Genomic DNA, 13,978 nt, shown 5'->3' with positions numbered 1-13,978 from the left:
GGGGTGAAAAGTAGATCATTCTTTTGTAAAATGGGAGAACATTAATGGTTAAAAAATAAATAAATAAAAGTTTGGGAAAAAAATGGTTTCATACCTGGGACCACGTGTGCAGTCAAGTCAGCTAAAGAAAGTGCAAAAGACACTGAGAATCAGGAAATTAACTGCTTTAAAACCCTTTAGGTCAGCTTAATCCTCCAGAAAGTCTCCAGCCAGGTACCCTCAGAGGTACATGTTTCCCAGTTGGAATCCACTACTATTACATAAAGCCAATTCTATGATAGACATAAAACACTCAGAGAAAAGTCTTGGCCACAAGATGTCACTAAATTTCCACATTCTACTTTAAAATGCTAATAAAGCTTCTTTCCTTGGAATAAAGCAGCAGCACTTGGGTTCTGAACAAGAGGAGGATAATTAAAGTGCTTTGATTCCTTTTCAATTTAAAAAGAAAAAAATTGATGAGGAAGAAGAGATGATGAAGAAAGACAAAGTAGTTTTGCAACATTATCTCATGCTACCTGGGCCTTAACAAATTCGTTTCTAGTAAAATGTAATCCAATAAACATGTTTTAATAGAAATTAAATTTAATTATTTAAACTAGGTACTCTAAAATGGAGAAACAATTATAAAATAAACATTATATTAAACTCCTCAGAAAATCAGTAACTTATCAATAAGAACAAATTTATCCATTAGAGAAAATTTACCTTAGCAAATGAAAGGCATTTATCAATTCACCTACAGAGTTCTATGCAACTCTTAAAACTTTTTTTTTAAACTTTTTATTATTCAACTTTAGTCTTAAATATTTACCTACTGCTTAGTCATTCAAGAGTGCCATATGATATACCATTCATTATACTGTGTCTTGAGCAACTGTTTATTGGCATGCTGAAAGTAAGTGAAAGTTAAACTCATGCAGATTAATATGGATTAATTAACATGCAGGGAAATAAAACCCAATTCAGTGAGATTGGTCATATTGTAGGTAAAGAAAACTTAAGCTTAACCAATGAAAAACTTCCAACTAACCTCTAACTAGGAATTTATCAATCAGAAACCTCCAACTAACCCATAAACTAGGAACTTCAGAGCTACTAATCCACTTTAACCAATAAACTATTTTCTGTCTTGCTTTTGTGAACACATATAACTTCTCCCCTGGATTTCCTGTGATAGAACCTATGGTTTGGCACTGCATGATTTGTGAATCACTGTTTGATCAAATAAACAGTAAAATTTTAATGGCCCTAAGTTATTTTTTAACAATCATTAACTGGAGTTCCATATTTGTGCGCATGTTTATGTACTACAATGTACAAGTGTATATTCACTGAATTTTTTTCCTTTTTCTTATTGAGCCAAACCACCAAGGGATATTCACTGAATTTTGGCAAATACGTGTATCTGTATATAGTCAAACCCTTGTCAAGACATAGAGCATAATCACCACCTAAGGGCGTTCTCACACTCTTCCAGGAATCCCTACCCTCAACAGTCCTCCAGAGGCAACTAATGTTTTGATTTTTTTCTCCCATAATAGTTTTGCTTGTTCTAGATTTTCTTATAAGTGGAATCATAAAGTATGTACACTTTTGTGTGAATCTTCTTTCACTCAACATCCATACTGAATGTGTATATAATTCATTTATTTTTATTGCTAAGGAGTATTCCACTATATAAACATGCTATAGTTCGTTTATTCAATCTCTGATTGAAGGGCATCTGAGCTGTTTCTAGTTTGGGGCTATTCTGAATAAAGCTGCTATGCACATTGTTGTACACATCGCTTTGTGAACACACGCTTTTATTTCTCTGTAGTAGATGCCTATAGTTAAAATCCTGGGCCTTAAGGTAGGTTTATCATTAGTTTTAGCATTTAGCATCTACTTGTAGAATTATACAATTGTAAGAAAATGTATGCCAGTTGTTCCACAATCGGACTGGCATTTGGTGGTGTTCATTTTTTTTAAATTAAAGCCATTGTGGTGGTTGCATCTCATGGTTTTAACAGTATTTCCATAATGCCTAATGATGTCGTATACTTTTCATTTCCTTATATTCACTTTGACCATTTTTAATTAGGTTATTTGCCTTTCTGCTGCTGAGTTCTAGTTCTCTGTGTACTCTGCTTACTAGTCCTTTGTCAGATGAATGCTTTGACATACATCGTTCAGTCTTAGCTTAACTGTTTTCTTAATGTACGTTACAATTAGAAGAAGCTTTTAATTTTGACCAAATCTAATGTATTGATTACTTTTCTTTCCTGGTTTTGCTTTCTGTATTCTATGAAACCTTTGCTTAGCCCAGAATCATGAAAATATTCCCCTATTTTCCTTTAAAAGGTTTATAGTTTAAGCTTTTATGGTTAGGTCTATGACCAAAAGTTGAAATAATTTTTCTGTACAGTATGAAGTGCTAGTCCAAGTTCTTTGTTTTAATACAGATATGTAGTATTCTGAGGGATTTCTCTTTCCTTATTGCATTGATCTGTTACTTTATTTAAAATCAAATGTCTAGGAGGTGAGAGCAAGATGGCGGCCAAGTAACAGCTTCCCTGCAACTGGACACCGTGAGTCTGGGGAGATAAGACTCTAGGCATCTCTGGCTGGTGGGATCTGCCTTTGAGGATACAGGGAGTCAGCGAGAGACTTCTGGACCCCAAGAGGAGGACAAAAACAGCGGAAAACTGGCAAGTTGTGGCATGTGTGCAATCAGTCTAATACCACCGGCACTGTAAGTACAGCAGCAGCAAGACTGCAAACTGGAAAGGCCTTACCTGTGAACTATGTTGGTGTTTTTGGACTTGGCACTCAGTTGAACTGCCTTGGGGAGAGCTTGAGCAGGAGTGCAGAGAACTTTTGGCATTGTCTAGGGCCCCAGACTGACCCGCTGAGCCGGACGGAGCTGATGGTGTTTGGCTGTGGGCCACAGGGAGCCATTGTGAGAGAACTTCCCCGGCAAGCTCCGCCCTCAGGGTTGCACAGCAAGGATAGGGTGGGAGCTGGTAACCTAATGACTAAGCAGCCTAAAGGCAGGGACTGAGCCGCCTTACAGCCTTAACCCTCCGGGGGTTAAGAGCGAGACGGGTTTTGGCACACTGGGTAAGTGGATAGCTGCTTCAGCAGTGATCCCAGTGACAAGTACTTTCCTGGGAAAGCTTCTGCTTAGCCAAGTTTAGAAGTTTAAAGTGCCTTTTAAGAGGGCTGAAGAAAGGTTTAGGGTGTCCACGCTGTGGGGTTTAAGAAATCAGTGGAGGGCTCCAGTCATATTAGCATTGTGATTAACATCTCATACCCCAGAAGACCACCTGTTGCCCAGACAATATTCAACAAGACATATATACTGCTTTGGTTTTGGTTGTTTTTTGTTGTTGTTGTTTGCTTGTTTTTTGTTTATTTTCTTGTTGTTTTGTTTTTTAATTTCAACCTTTTCCATACAGATTTTTTCTTTTTCTTTCTTTTCTTTCTCCATTTTTCTAGTTTAAATACAATTTCCCATTGCTGCCTTTTTCAATAATTACGACTTCATTTTTGCTAGTGTTTCTACCCCTATTATTTGTTTTTTTCACCCAATTTTATCACATAAAGTTTTCTGTTTGCTTGTTTTGGTTTGATTTATAGCATTTTTGTCTTTCCTCTCCACTTGGTGGAGGTTGGATACTGTGTCCGATCAGGTTAGCAAAGAGCTGCTGACCTCAAGGGAACTACCCAACCAGGCACCCCCACAGGTTGGGGTTTTTTTAAGATTGTGTCAAAGTACCCTACTGTACACCTATATTGCTCTGTCTCCCTCTTTCTGTGTCTCTCTTCTTTTTGTCAATATTCCCTTTTACCCACCCCCTCTCCTTTCTCTATTTTCTTTTCATTCGTTCTTTCTTTCTTTTCCTTTCTTTTATCCCTTCTTGCTTTTCAACCTTCTCATCCTTCTTTCCTGTACCCAAAGGACTCATCAGGCACTCAACCTTCTCATCCTTCTGGTCCTGTACCCAAAGGACTCATCAGGCACTCAACCTTCTCATCCTTCTGGTCCTGTACACAAAGGACTCAACAGGCATGGGAACTTAAAGAGCAACAGGAAGTGAAAGGAAAATTAGGGCAAGGAAACAGACAAAAGAAATCACTCATGAGGAAGAATCAGCAGAAAATTCCAGGCAACATGAAGAACCAGTCCAGAGCAACCCCTCCAAGGGACAATGAGGCAGCTAGCTACTGCAGAGGATTCTACCTATAAAGAAATGTTAGAAATGACAGAAAGAGAATTTAGAATACACATGATGAACACAATGAAGGAAATGATGGAAACAATGAAGGAAACTGCTAATAAAGTGGAAAATAACCAAACGGAAATCCAAAAATAGAATCAAATAAGATATGAGGAATATAGAAAGGATATAGTGGAGCTGAAGGCCCTGAAGCAGTCAATTAGGGAACTTAAAGATGCAATGGAAAGTATCAGCAACAGGTTAGACCATGCAGAAGAAAGAATTTTGGAGGTAGAGGACAAAGTTCTTGAGATAACGCCGATAGTTAAAGAGGCAGAAAAGAAGAGAGAGAAAGCAGAACATTCACTGTCAGAATTATGGGACTTTATGAAGCATTCCACCATACAAGTTATAGGAATCCCAGAAGGGGAAGAAGAATGTTCCAGAGGAATGGAAGCCATACTAGAGAATATTATAAATGAAAATTTCCCAAATATCACCAAAGATTCTGACACACCACTTTTAGAGGGATATCGGACCCCAGGTCGCCTCAACTCTAACCGAGCTTCTCCAAGACACATTGTGATGAAGCTGTCCAAAGTCAAGACCAAAGAAAAGATCCTGCAAGCTGCCAGGAGTAAGCGCCAGTTGGCCTACAGGGACAAATCCATAGAATGACTGCAGACTTCTCTAATGAAACTTATCAAGCAAGAAGACAATGGTCGTCTACTTTTAATCTACTTAAACAGAACAATTTCCAGCCCAGAATTCTGTATCCTGCTAAGCTAAGCTTTAAAATTGACAGAGAAATCAAATCATTTACAGATATACAAACATTGAGGAAATTCACCACAAGACCAGCGCTACAGGACATACTTCAACCCATTCTACACACTGACCACCACAATGGATCAGCAGCAAAGTAAGAACTCAGAAATTAAAGAACAGAACCTAACCTCCACACTGATGCAAAAGATAAAACTAAGCAATGGACTCTCACAAAATAAGATGAATAGAATACTACCACACTTATCAATTATCTCAATAAATGTTAATGGCTTGAATTCCCCACTGAAGAGACATAGATAGGCTGACTGGATTAAAAAACAAAAGCCATCCATTCGCTGTCTGCTAGAAACACACCTGGCATCAAAAGACAAATTAAAACTCCCAGTCAAGGGTTGGAAGACAATTTTTCAGGCAAATGGAATTCAGAAGAAAAGAGTTTCAATCTTATTTTCCGATACATGTGAATTTAAAGCAACTAAAGTTAAAAGAGACAAAGATGGTCACTTTATATTGGTCAAGGGAAAAATACAACAAGAAGACATTTCAATTCTAAATATTTATGCACCCAATTTAAATGCTCCCAGATTATTAAAACAGACCTTACTCAGTCCAAGCAATATGATATCTGATAGTACCATAGTAACAGGGGACTTTAACACTCCTCTTACAGGGCTGGACAGATCCTCTAAACAGACATTAAACAAAGATATAAGAGATTTAAATGAGACCCTAGAACAACTATGCTTGATAGACGCATATAGAGCACTCCATCCCAAAGATAAAGAATATACATTCTTCTCATCACCCCATGGAACATTCTCCAAAATTGATCATATCCTGGGACACAAAACAAATATCAACAGAATCAAAAGAATTGAAATTTTACCTTGTATCTTCTCAGACCATAAGGCACTAAAGGTGGAACTCAACTCTAACAACAATGTTCGACCCCACACAAAGGCATGGAAATTAAACAACCTTCTGTTGAATAACAGATGGGTGCTGGAAGAAATAAAACAGGAAATCATTAACTTCCTTGAGCATAACAACAATGAAGACACAAGCTACCAAAACCTGTGGGATACTGCAAAAGCAGTTTTGAGAGGAAAATTTATAGCTTTAGATGCCTACATTCGAAAAACAGAAAGAGAGCGCATCAACAAACTCACAAGCCATCTCATGGAATTGGAAAAAGAAGAAAAATCTAAGCCTAAACCCAGTAGAAGAAAAGAAATATCCAAAAATGAAATCAGGGATCAATGAAATTGAAAACAAAAGAATCATTCAGAAAATAAATAAAACAAGGAGTTGGTTTTTTGAAAAAATAAATAAAATAGATAAACCATTGGCCAGACTAATGAGAAATAGAAAAGTAAAATCTCTAGTAACCTCAATCAGAAATGATAAAGGGGAAATAACAACTGATCCCACAGAGATACAAGAGATCATCTCTGAATACTACCAGAAACTCTATGCCCAGAAATTTGACAATGTGAAGGAAATGGATCAATATTTGGAATCACACCCTCTCCCTAGACTTAGCCAGGAAGAAATAGAGATCCTGAACAGACCAATTTCAAGCACTGAGAATAAAGAAACAATAAAAAAGCTTCCAACCAAAAAAAATGCCCTGCTCCAGATAGCTTCACACTAGAATTCAATCAAACCTTCAAGGAAGAGCTTATTCCTGTACTGCAGAAATTATTCCAAAAAAATTGAGGAAGAAGGAATCTTCCCCCAACACGTTCTATGAAGCAAACATCACCCTGATACCAAAACCAGGAAAAGACCCAAACAAAAAGGAGAATTGCAGACCAATTTCACTCATGAATATAGATGCAAAAATTCTCAACAAAATCCCAGCCAATAGTTTACAGCTTATCATCAAAAAAGTCATACATCATGATCAAGTAGGTTTCATCCCAGGGATGCAAGGCTGGTTTAACATACGCAAGTCCATAAACGTTATCCACCATATTAACAGAGGCAAAAATAAAGATCACATGATCTTCTCAATAGATGCAGAAAAAGCATTCGATAAAATCCAGCATCCTTTTCTAATTAGAACACTGAAGAGGATGGAGACAAGATGGCGGACTGAACCCAGCTTTCAACAGAGGCTCCCGTCCAGAAGGAGAGTTAAGGGACAGGAATTTAGTAAGTATCCTGGTGGATTTGAGCCTCACCAAGAGAGAAGTTTGAAGAACGCACATCAACACCGCTGAGGCAAGCTGTGATCACAAGGACGCAAACAAAAGGTACAAAATCCACCACCAAGCGGACGGGAGTCCCCCTCCCCCATGGGACCGGCTCAAGAGCCCCACAATTAAACAAGCAGGCAGAAATTAAAGGCCTTCCCACTACACTCCATGGGAGAGACCTTCTAAAAACTGGACCTACCTCCCCTACTGGGGTGCCGTAGCGTTCTCCTGCCGGGCATAAAACTGAATAAAACTTTAAAAATCCTTTGCCGGCAACCCTGAATCCCCAACACTCCCCTCCCGCCCACTGAGGTCTGGAGGCCTGTCCCCCAGGAGTTCGGATCCTTGAGTGATTTCTCAAGGGGAGTGGACAGTCCCCAAGTTGCGACTGGTCAGCATTGACTCTGAGGCACGCGAGTGAGGAGAGGGCACTGGGCTGAGGGGGAGTCACGCCTCGGCGGCACTTCCCTGTGGTGCGGTGCAACAGCCCTCCCCGTGCATCAATACAGCCAGACATAAAACTGAATGAAACTCTAGCTTCCCCCCCACTCTCACTCGGGGTCTGGGGACCTGTCCCCCAGGAGTTCGGATCCTTGGGTGATTTCTCGAGGGGAGTGCACAGTGCCCGAGCCACGACTGGTCAGTGCTAACTCTGAGACATGCGGGCGAGGAGAAAGCACTCTACTGAGGGGGAGTCACGCCTCGGCGGCACTTCCCTGCGGATTAGGTGCAGCAGCCCTCCCCGGGCAACATTACGGGGCCGGGCACAAAACTGAATAAAACTCTAGCTTCCCCGCTGAGAGCTGAGAGCCCCTACTCTCACTCGGGGTCTGAGGGCCTATCCCCCAGGAGTTCAGATCGCTGGGTGATTTCTCGAGGGGAGTGCACAGTGCCCGAGCTGCATCAGGTCAGCACTGACTATGAGACACGTGAGCAAGGAGAGGGCACTCTGCTGAGGGGAAATCAAGCCTTGGCGGCACTTCCCTGTGGTGCGGTGCAACAGCCCTCCCCGGGCGGGCGTAAAACTGAATGAAACTCTAGCTTTCCCCCCCACTCCCAATCGGGGTCTGGGGGCATATCCCCCAAGAGTTCGGATTCTTGGGGAATCTCTCGAGGGGTGTGGACCCAGCATAAACTGCCGCTGCTCAGTGCTGACTCTGGGGTGCGAGACAGAGGAGAAAAGGGTCGGCTGAGTGCCCACACCAGAGCAGCAGTTCCCTGGAGGTAGATCAACAGCCGTTTTTTCTTTAACGGAAGAACGCTCACTTCTGGATATTCTGAGGCCACACCCCCTGTCTCCCTGGGCAACTAGAGGAGGCCACCGGTGAGCGGGGGATTTCCTGACACTGCTCCCAAACCCGGGAAGCTTCCAGGGCGGGGCCGACCCAGAGAGGTGATCGGAAGCAAACCTCCAGTAGCAAAGGGACACAAACCTCCAGCAGCAAAGACGTTTGAACTCAGAACAGCCCGTTTTCTGTAGGCGACGACAGGAACAGAGACAGAACCTCACAAAGTTGTCTGTTCTGTTCTGTTCTGTTCTGTTCTGTTAGCAGCATCCATCAGGGACGGGGCTAAGCCTGAGTGAACACCTCCTTCCCATCACCTGCATCAAGCACTCAAAGATGTCAGGCCCCATCTCCTCCTGCTAGATAGCGGCAGTCTGCGGGGGCCTGGCAGACTTCCTTGCGATTCAGGCAGGTGCAAACCCCTAGAGTGTCTGTTCACTGCAGGCAACTGGGTTAGCCATCTGCAGAGATACCAGTGACTGGGTCCGATGGAGGGGCAAAGTGGGGAAGGAGACGTCAACCTTCCCAGACTGCTCTGTTTGCTGGGTGGCTCCTCCTGACTCCACGCTGCACTGGGGTGAGCCGTGTCAGAGGAGTCACCAGGCTCCTGTGATCCAGTTCCCAGAGACCTCTTGAACTCTCCCACCCGAGACAGGTGCCGATTGAGACAGTTGATTTGGACCTTTTGAACTGGGCTAATAGACTGAGGACTTTTCAGGCGGTGCCCTGGGTGTGCGGTTGTAGGAAGGTTTGATTCTCCTTTTCCAACTGGGGCCAGAGGTGGGCGTGCGGGGTGACTTAATTACTGATTTTTCCACACAGCTGAGACTTCAAGCCAGAGTAGAAGTTGCAATAGGATTGAACAGAAACCAGCTGAAAACAAGACAGAACCACTTTGCTCCACCACACCAGACAGGGCCCCAGTTTCTCAGGCCACAACACTGTACGGGCCCTCGATAAAGCCCCAGGGGAAAAACCAAAGGGAGTAAAATAACCATGGGGCGGAATCAGTGGAAAAACTCTGGTAACATGAATAACCAGAATAGATCAACCCCCCCCCCCAAGAAAAGATACGGCAGATGTGATTGAAGATCCCATTCATAAACAACTGGCTGAGATGTCAGAAATTGAATTCAGAATTTGGATTGCAGACAAGATTAATAAAATGGAATTAGGAATTTGAGGAGAAATTCAAAAATTGTCTCAAGAATTTAACGAATTTAAAGACAAAACCACCAAAGACTTAGACACACTGAAGCAAGAACTTACAGCCCTCAAAGATATGAAAAATACAGTAGAATCCCTCAGTAACAGAATGGAGCAAGCAGAAGAAAGGATTTCTGACATTGAAGATAAAGTCCTCGAACGTTCCCAATCTCTCAAAGAGGAAGAGAAATGGAGAGCAAAAACGGAACACTCACTCAGAGAACTCTCAGATAATTCAAAAAAAAGCAACATAAGGATTATAGGAATTTCTGAGAACGATGAAATCGCCTCCGAGGGCACAGAGGCCCTTCTGCATGAAATTATGAAAGAAAATTTTCCAGACATGCCTAGAGAATCTGAAATTCAGATAGCAGACAGCTTCAGAACCCCAGCACGATTCAACCCCAATAAGTCATCCCCCAGACATATCATAATTAGCTTCACTAAAGTTAACATGAAAGAGAAGATTCAAAAAGCAGCCCGGCGAAAGAAAACTATAACGTACAAAGGTAAGAATATTAGAATAACTGCAGATCTCTCTGCTGAAACTTTTCAAGCCATAAGAGGGTGGTCATCAACTTTTAATCTCCTAAAGCAAAATAACTTTCAACCCAGGATCTTGTATCCAGCCAAACTGAGTTTCATCTATGATGGAGAAATTAAATACTTCAATGACATTCATATGTTGAAAAAATTTGCCATAAGTAAACCAGCTCTTCAGGATATTCTCAGACCTATCCTCCACAATGACCACCCCAATCCTATACGACAAAAGTAAACTCGCTCAGAAACTTCGGATCATACTCCAACTTCCACACTGGCGAAAGGATTAAAAATGTCCACTGGACCTTTGAAAAACTCGATACCCAAAATTCCACCAGACTTATCAATACTCTCCATCAATGTGAATGGCTTAAACTGTCCTCTAAAGAGGCATAGGTTAGCTGACTGGATACAAAAACTCAAGCCAGATATTTGTTGCATACAAGAGTCACATCTCAACTTAAAAGACAAATACAGACTCAGGGTGAAAGGATGGTCATCCATATTTCAGGCAAATGGTAATCAGAAAAAAGCAGGTGTTGCAATTTTATTTGCAGATACAGTAGGCTTTAAACCATCAAAAGTAAGGAAGGACAAGAATGGTCACTTCATATTTGTTAAGGGTAATACTCAATATGATGAGATCTCAATTATTAATATCTATGTACCCAACCAGAATGCACCTCAATTTATAAGAGAAACTCTAACAGACATGAGTAACTTGATTTCCTCCAGCTCCATAATCGTCGGAGATTTCAACACTCCTTTGGCAGTGTTGGATCGATCCTTCAGCAAGAAGCTGAGCAAAGAAATCTTAGATTTAAAACTAACCATCCAATATTTAGATTTAGCAGACATCTACAGAACATTTCATCCCAACAAAACTGAATACACATACTTCTCACCAGCCCAGGGAACTTACTCCAAAATTGACCACATTTTAGGTCACAAGTCTAACCTCAGTAAATTTAAAGGAATAGAAATTATTCCATGCATCTTCTCAGACCATCATGGAATAAAACTTGAATTGAGAAACAACAGGAATCTGCATACTCATACAAAAACATGGAAGTTAAATAACCTTATGCTGAATGATAGCTGGGTCAGAGATGAGATTAAGAAAGAAATCGCCAATTTTTTGGAACAAAACGACAATGAAGACACAAACTATCAGAACTTCTGGGACACCACAAAGGCAGTTCTAAGAGGGAAATTTGTAGCACTGCAAGCCTTCCTCAAGAGAACGGAAAGAGAGGAAGTTAACAACTTAATGGGACATCTCAAGCAACTGGAAAAGGAAGAACATTCCAACCCCAAACCCAGTAGAAGAAAAGAAATAACCAAAATTAGAGCAGAATTAAATGAAATTGAAAACAAAAGAATAATACAACAGATCAATAAATCAAAAAGTTGGTTTTTTGAAAAGGTCAATAAAATAGATAAACCTCTGGCCAACCTAATCAGGAAAAAAAAGAGTAAAATATCTAATATCATCAATCAGAAACAACAAAGACGAAATAACAACAGACTCATCAGAAATCCAAAAAATCCTTAATGAATATTACAAGAAACTTTATTCTCAGAAATATGAAAATCTGAAGGAAATTGACCGATACTTGGAAGCACGCCACCTTCCAAGACTTAACCAGAATCAAGTGGAAATGTTGAACAGACCCATATCAAGTTCGGAAATAGCATCAACTATACAAAACCTCCCTAAAAAGAAAAGCCCGGGACCAGATGGTTTTACGTCAGAATTCTACCAAACCTTTAAAGAGGAATTAGTACCTATATTACTCAACCTGTTCCAAAATGTAGAAAAAGAAGGAAGACTACCCAACACGTTCTATGAAGCAAACATCACCCTGATCCCCAAACCAGGAAAAGACCCAACAAGAAAAGAAAATTATAGACCAATATCACTAATGAATATAGATGCAAAAATATTCAACAAGATCCTAACAAACAGAATCCAGCAACACATCAAACAAATTACACATCATGACCAAGTTGGTTTTATCCCAGGGTGTCAAGGCTGGTTCAATATACGTAAATCTATAAATGTAATTCAGCAGATAAACAAATTAAAAAACAAAGACCATATGATTCTCTCAATTGATGCAGAAAAAGCTTTTGATAATATGCAGCATCCCTTCATGATCAGAACACTCAAGAAAATTGGTCTAGAAGGGACTTTCCTTAAACTGATAGAGGCCATCTACAGCAAACCCACAGCCAATATCATATTGAATGGAGTTAAATTGGAATCAATTCCACTCAGATCAGGAACCAGACAAGGCTGCCCATTGTCTCCATTGCTTTTCAACATTGTAATGGAAGTTTTAGCCACCGCAATTAGGGAAGAAAAGGCGATCAAGGGTATCCATATAGGGTCAGAAGAGATCAAACTTTCGCTCTTCGCAGATGATATGATTGTGTATCTGGAAAACGCTAGGGACTCTACTACAAAACTCCTAGAAGTGATCAAGGAATATAGCAGCGTCTCAGGTTACAAAATCAACATCCATAAATCGGTAGCCTTTATATGCACCAACAACAGTCAAGTTGAAAAAGCAGTTAAGGACTCTATCCCATTCACAGTAGTACCAAAGAAGATGAAATATTTGGGAATTTACCTAACAAAAGACGTGAAAGATCTCTATAAAGAGAACTATGAAACTCTAAGAAAATAAATAGCTGAAAATGTTAACAAATGGAAAAACATACCATGCTCATGGCTAGGAAGAATCAACATTATCAAAATGTCCATACTACCCAAAGCAATATATAATTTCAATGCACTCCCTATTAAAGCTCCACTGTCATATTTTAAAGATCTTGAAAAAACATTACTTCGTTTTATATGGAATCAGAAAAAAACTCGAATAGCCAAGACATTACTCAGAAATAAAAACAAAACAGGAGGAATCACACTACCAGACCTCAGACTTTACTACAAATCGATAGTGATCAAAACAGCATGGTATTGGCACAAAAACAGGGAAGTAGATATCTGGAACAGAATAGAGAACCAAGAGATGAATCCAGCTACTTACCGCTATTTGATTTTTGACAAGCCAATTAAAAACATTCAGTGGGGAAAAGATTCCCTATTTAACAAATGGTGCTGGGTGAACTGGCTGGCAACCTGCAGAAGACTGAAATTGGACCCACACCTTTCACCATTAACTAAGATAGACTCTCTCTGGATTAAAGATTTAAACTTAAAACATGAAACTATAAAAATACTAGAGGAGAATGCAGGGAAAACCCTTGAAGAAATTGGTCTGGGTGAGTATTTCATGAGGAGAACCCCCCGGGCAATTGAAGCAGCTTCAAAAATACACTACTGGGACTTGATCAAACTAAAAAGCTTCTGCACAGCTAAGAACACAGTAAGCAAAGCAAGCAGACGGCCCTCAGAATGGGAGAAGATATTTGCAGGGTATATCTCTGACAAAGGTTTAATAACCAGAATCCACAGAGAACTCAAATGCATCAGCAAGAAAAAAACAAGGGATCCCATCGCAGGCTGGGCAAGGGATTTGAAGAGAAACTTCTCTGAAGAAGACAGGTGCACGGCCTTCAGACATACGAAAAAATGCTCATCATCTTTAATCATCAGAGAAATGCAAATCAAAACTACTTTGAGATATCATCTAACTCCAATGAGACTAGCCTATATCACAAAATCTCAAGACCAGAGATGTTGGCGTGGATGCGGAGAAAAGGGAACACTTCTGCACTG

The 13,978-nt window shown here is 40.5% G+C and overlaps 1 long non-coding RNA gene across 2 annotated transcripts in view; it reads right to left on the bottom strand.

Moving 5' to 3' along the window:
* Positions 1-13,978, bottom strand: part of LOC128568020 (uncharacterized) — a 34,703-nt gene that overhangs the window by 5,936 nt on the left and 14,789 nt on the right. For both annotated transcript variants that reach the window (XR_008374971.1, XR_008374970.1), the window contains exon 4: positions 2,781-2,922. This is a non-coding gene — a long non-coding RNA (uncharacterized LOC128568020). The remainder of the gene's footprint in view (positions 1-2,780; positions 2,923-13,978) is intronic.

The sequence above is a fragment of the Nycticebus coucang genome, chromosome 16 (assembly GCF_027406575.1).
Source record: "Nycticebus coucang isolate mNycCou1 chromosome 16, mNycCou1.pri, whole genome shotgun sequence".
In the NCBI taxonomy this organism is placed as follows: Eukaryota; Metazoa; Chordata; class Mammalia; order Primates; family Lorisidae; genus Nycticebus; species Nycticebus coucang.
Note: the sequence above shows the minus strand (reverse complement) of the source record. Positions and strands in the feature narration are given on the sequence as shown.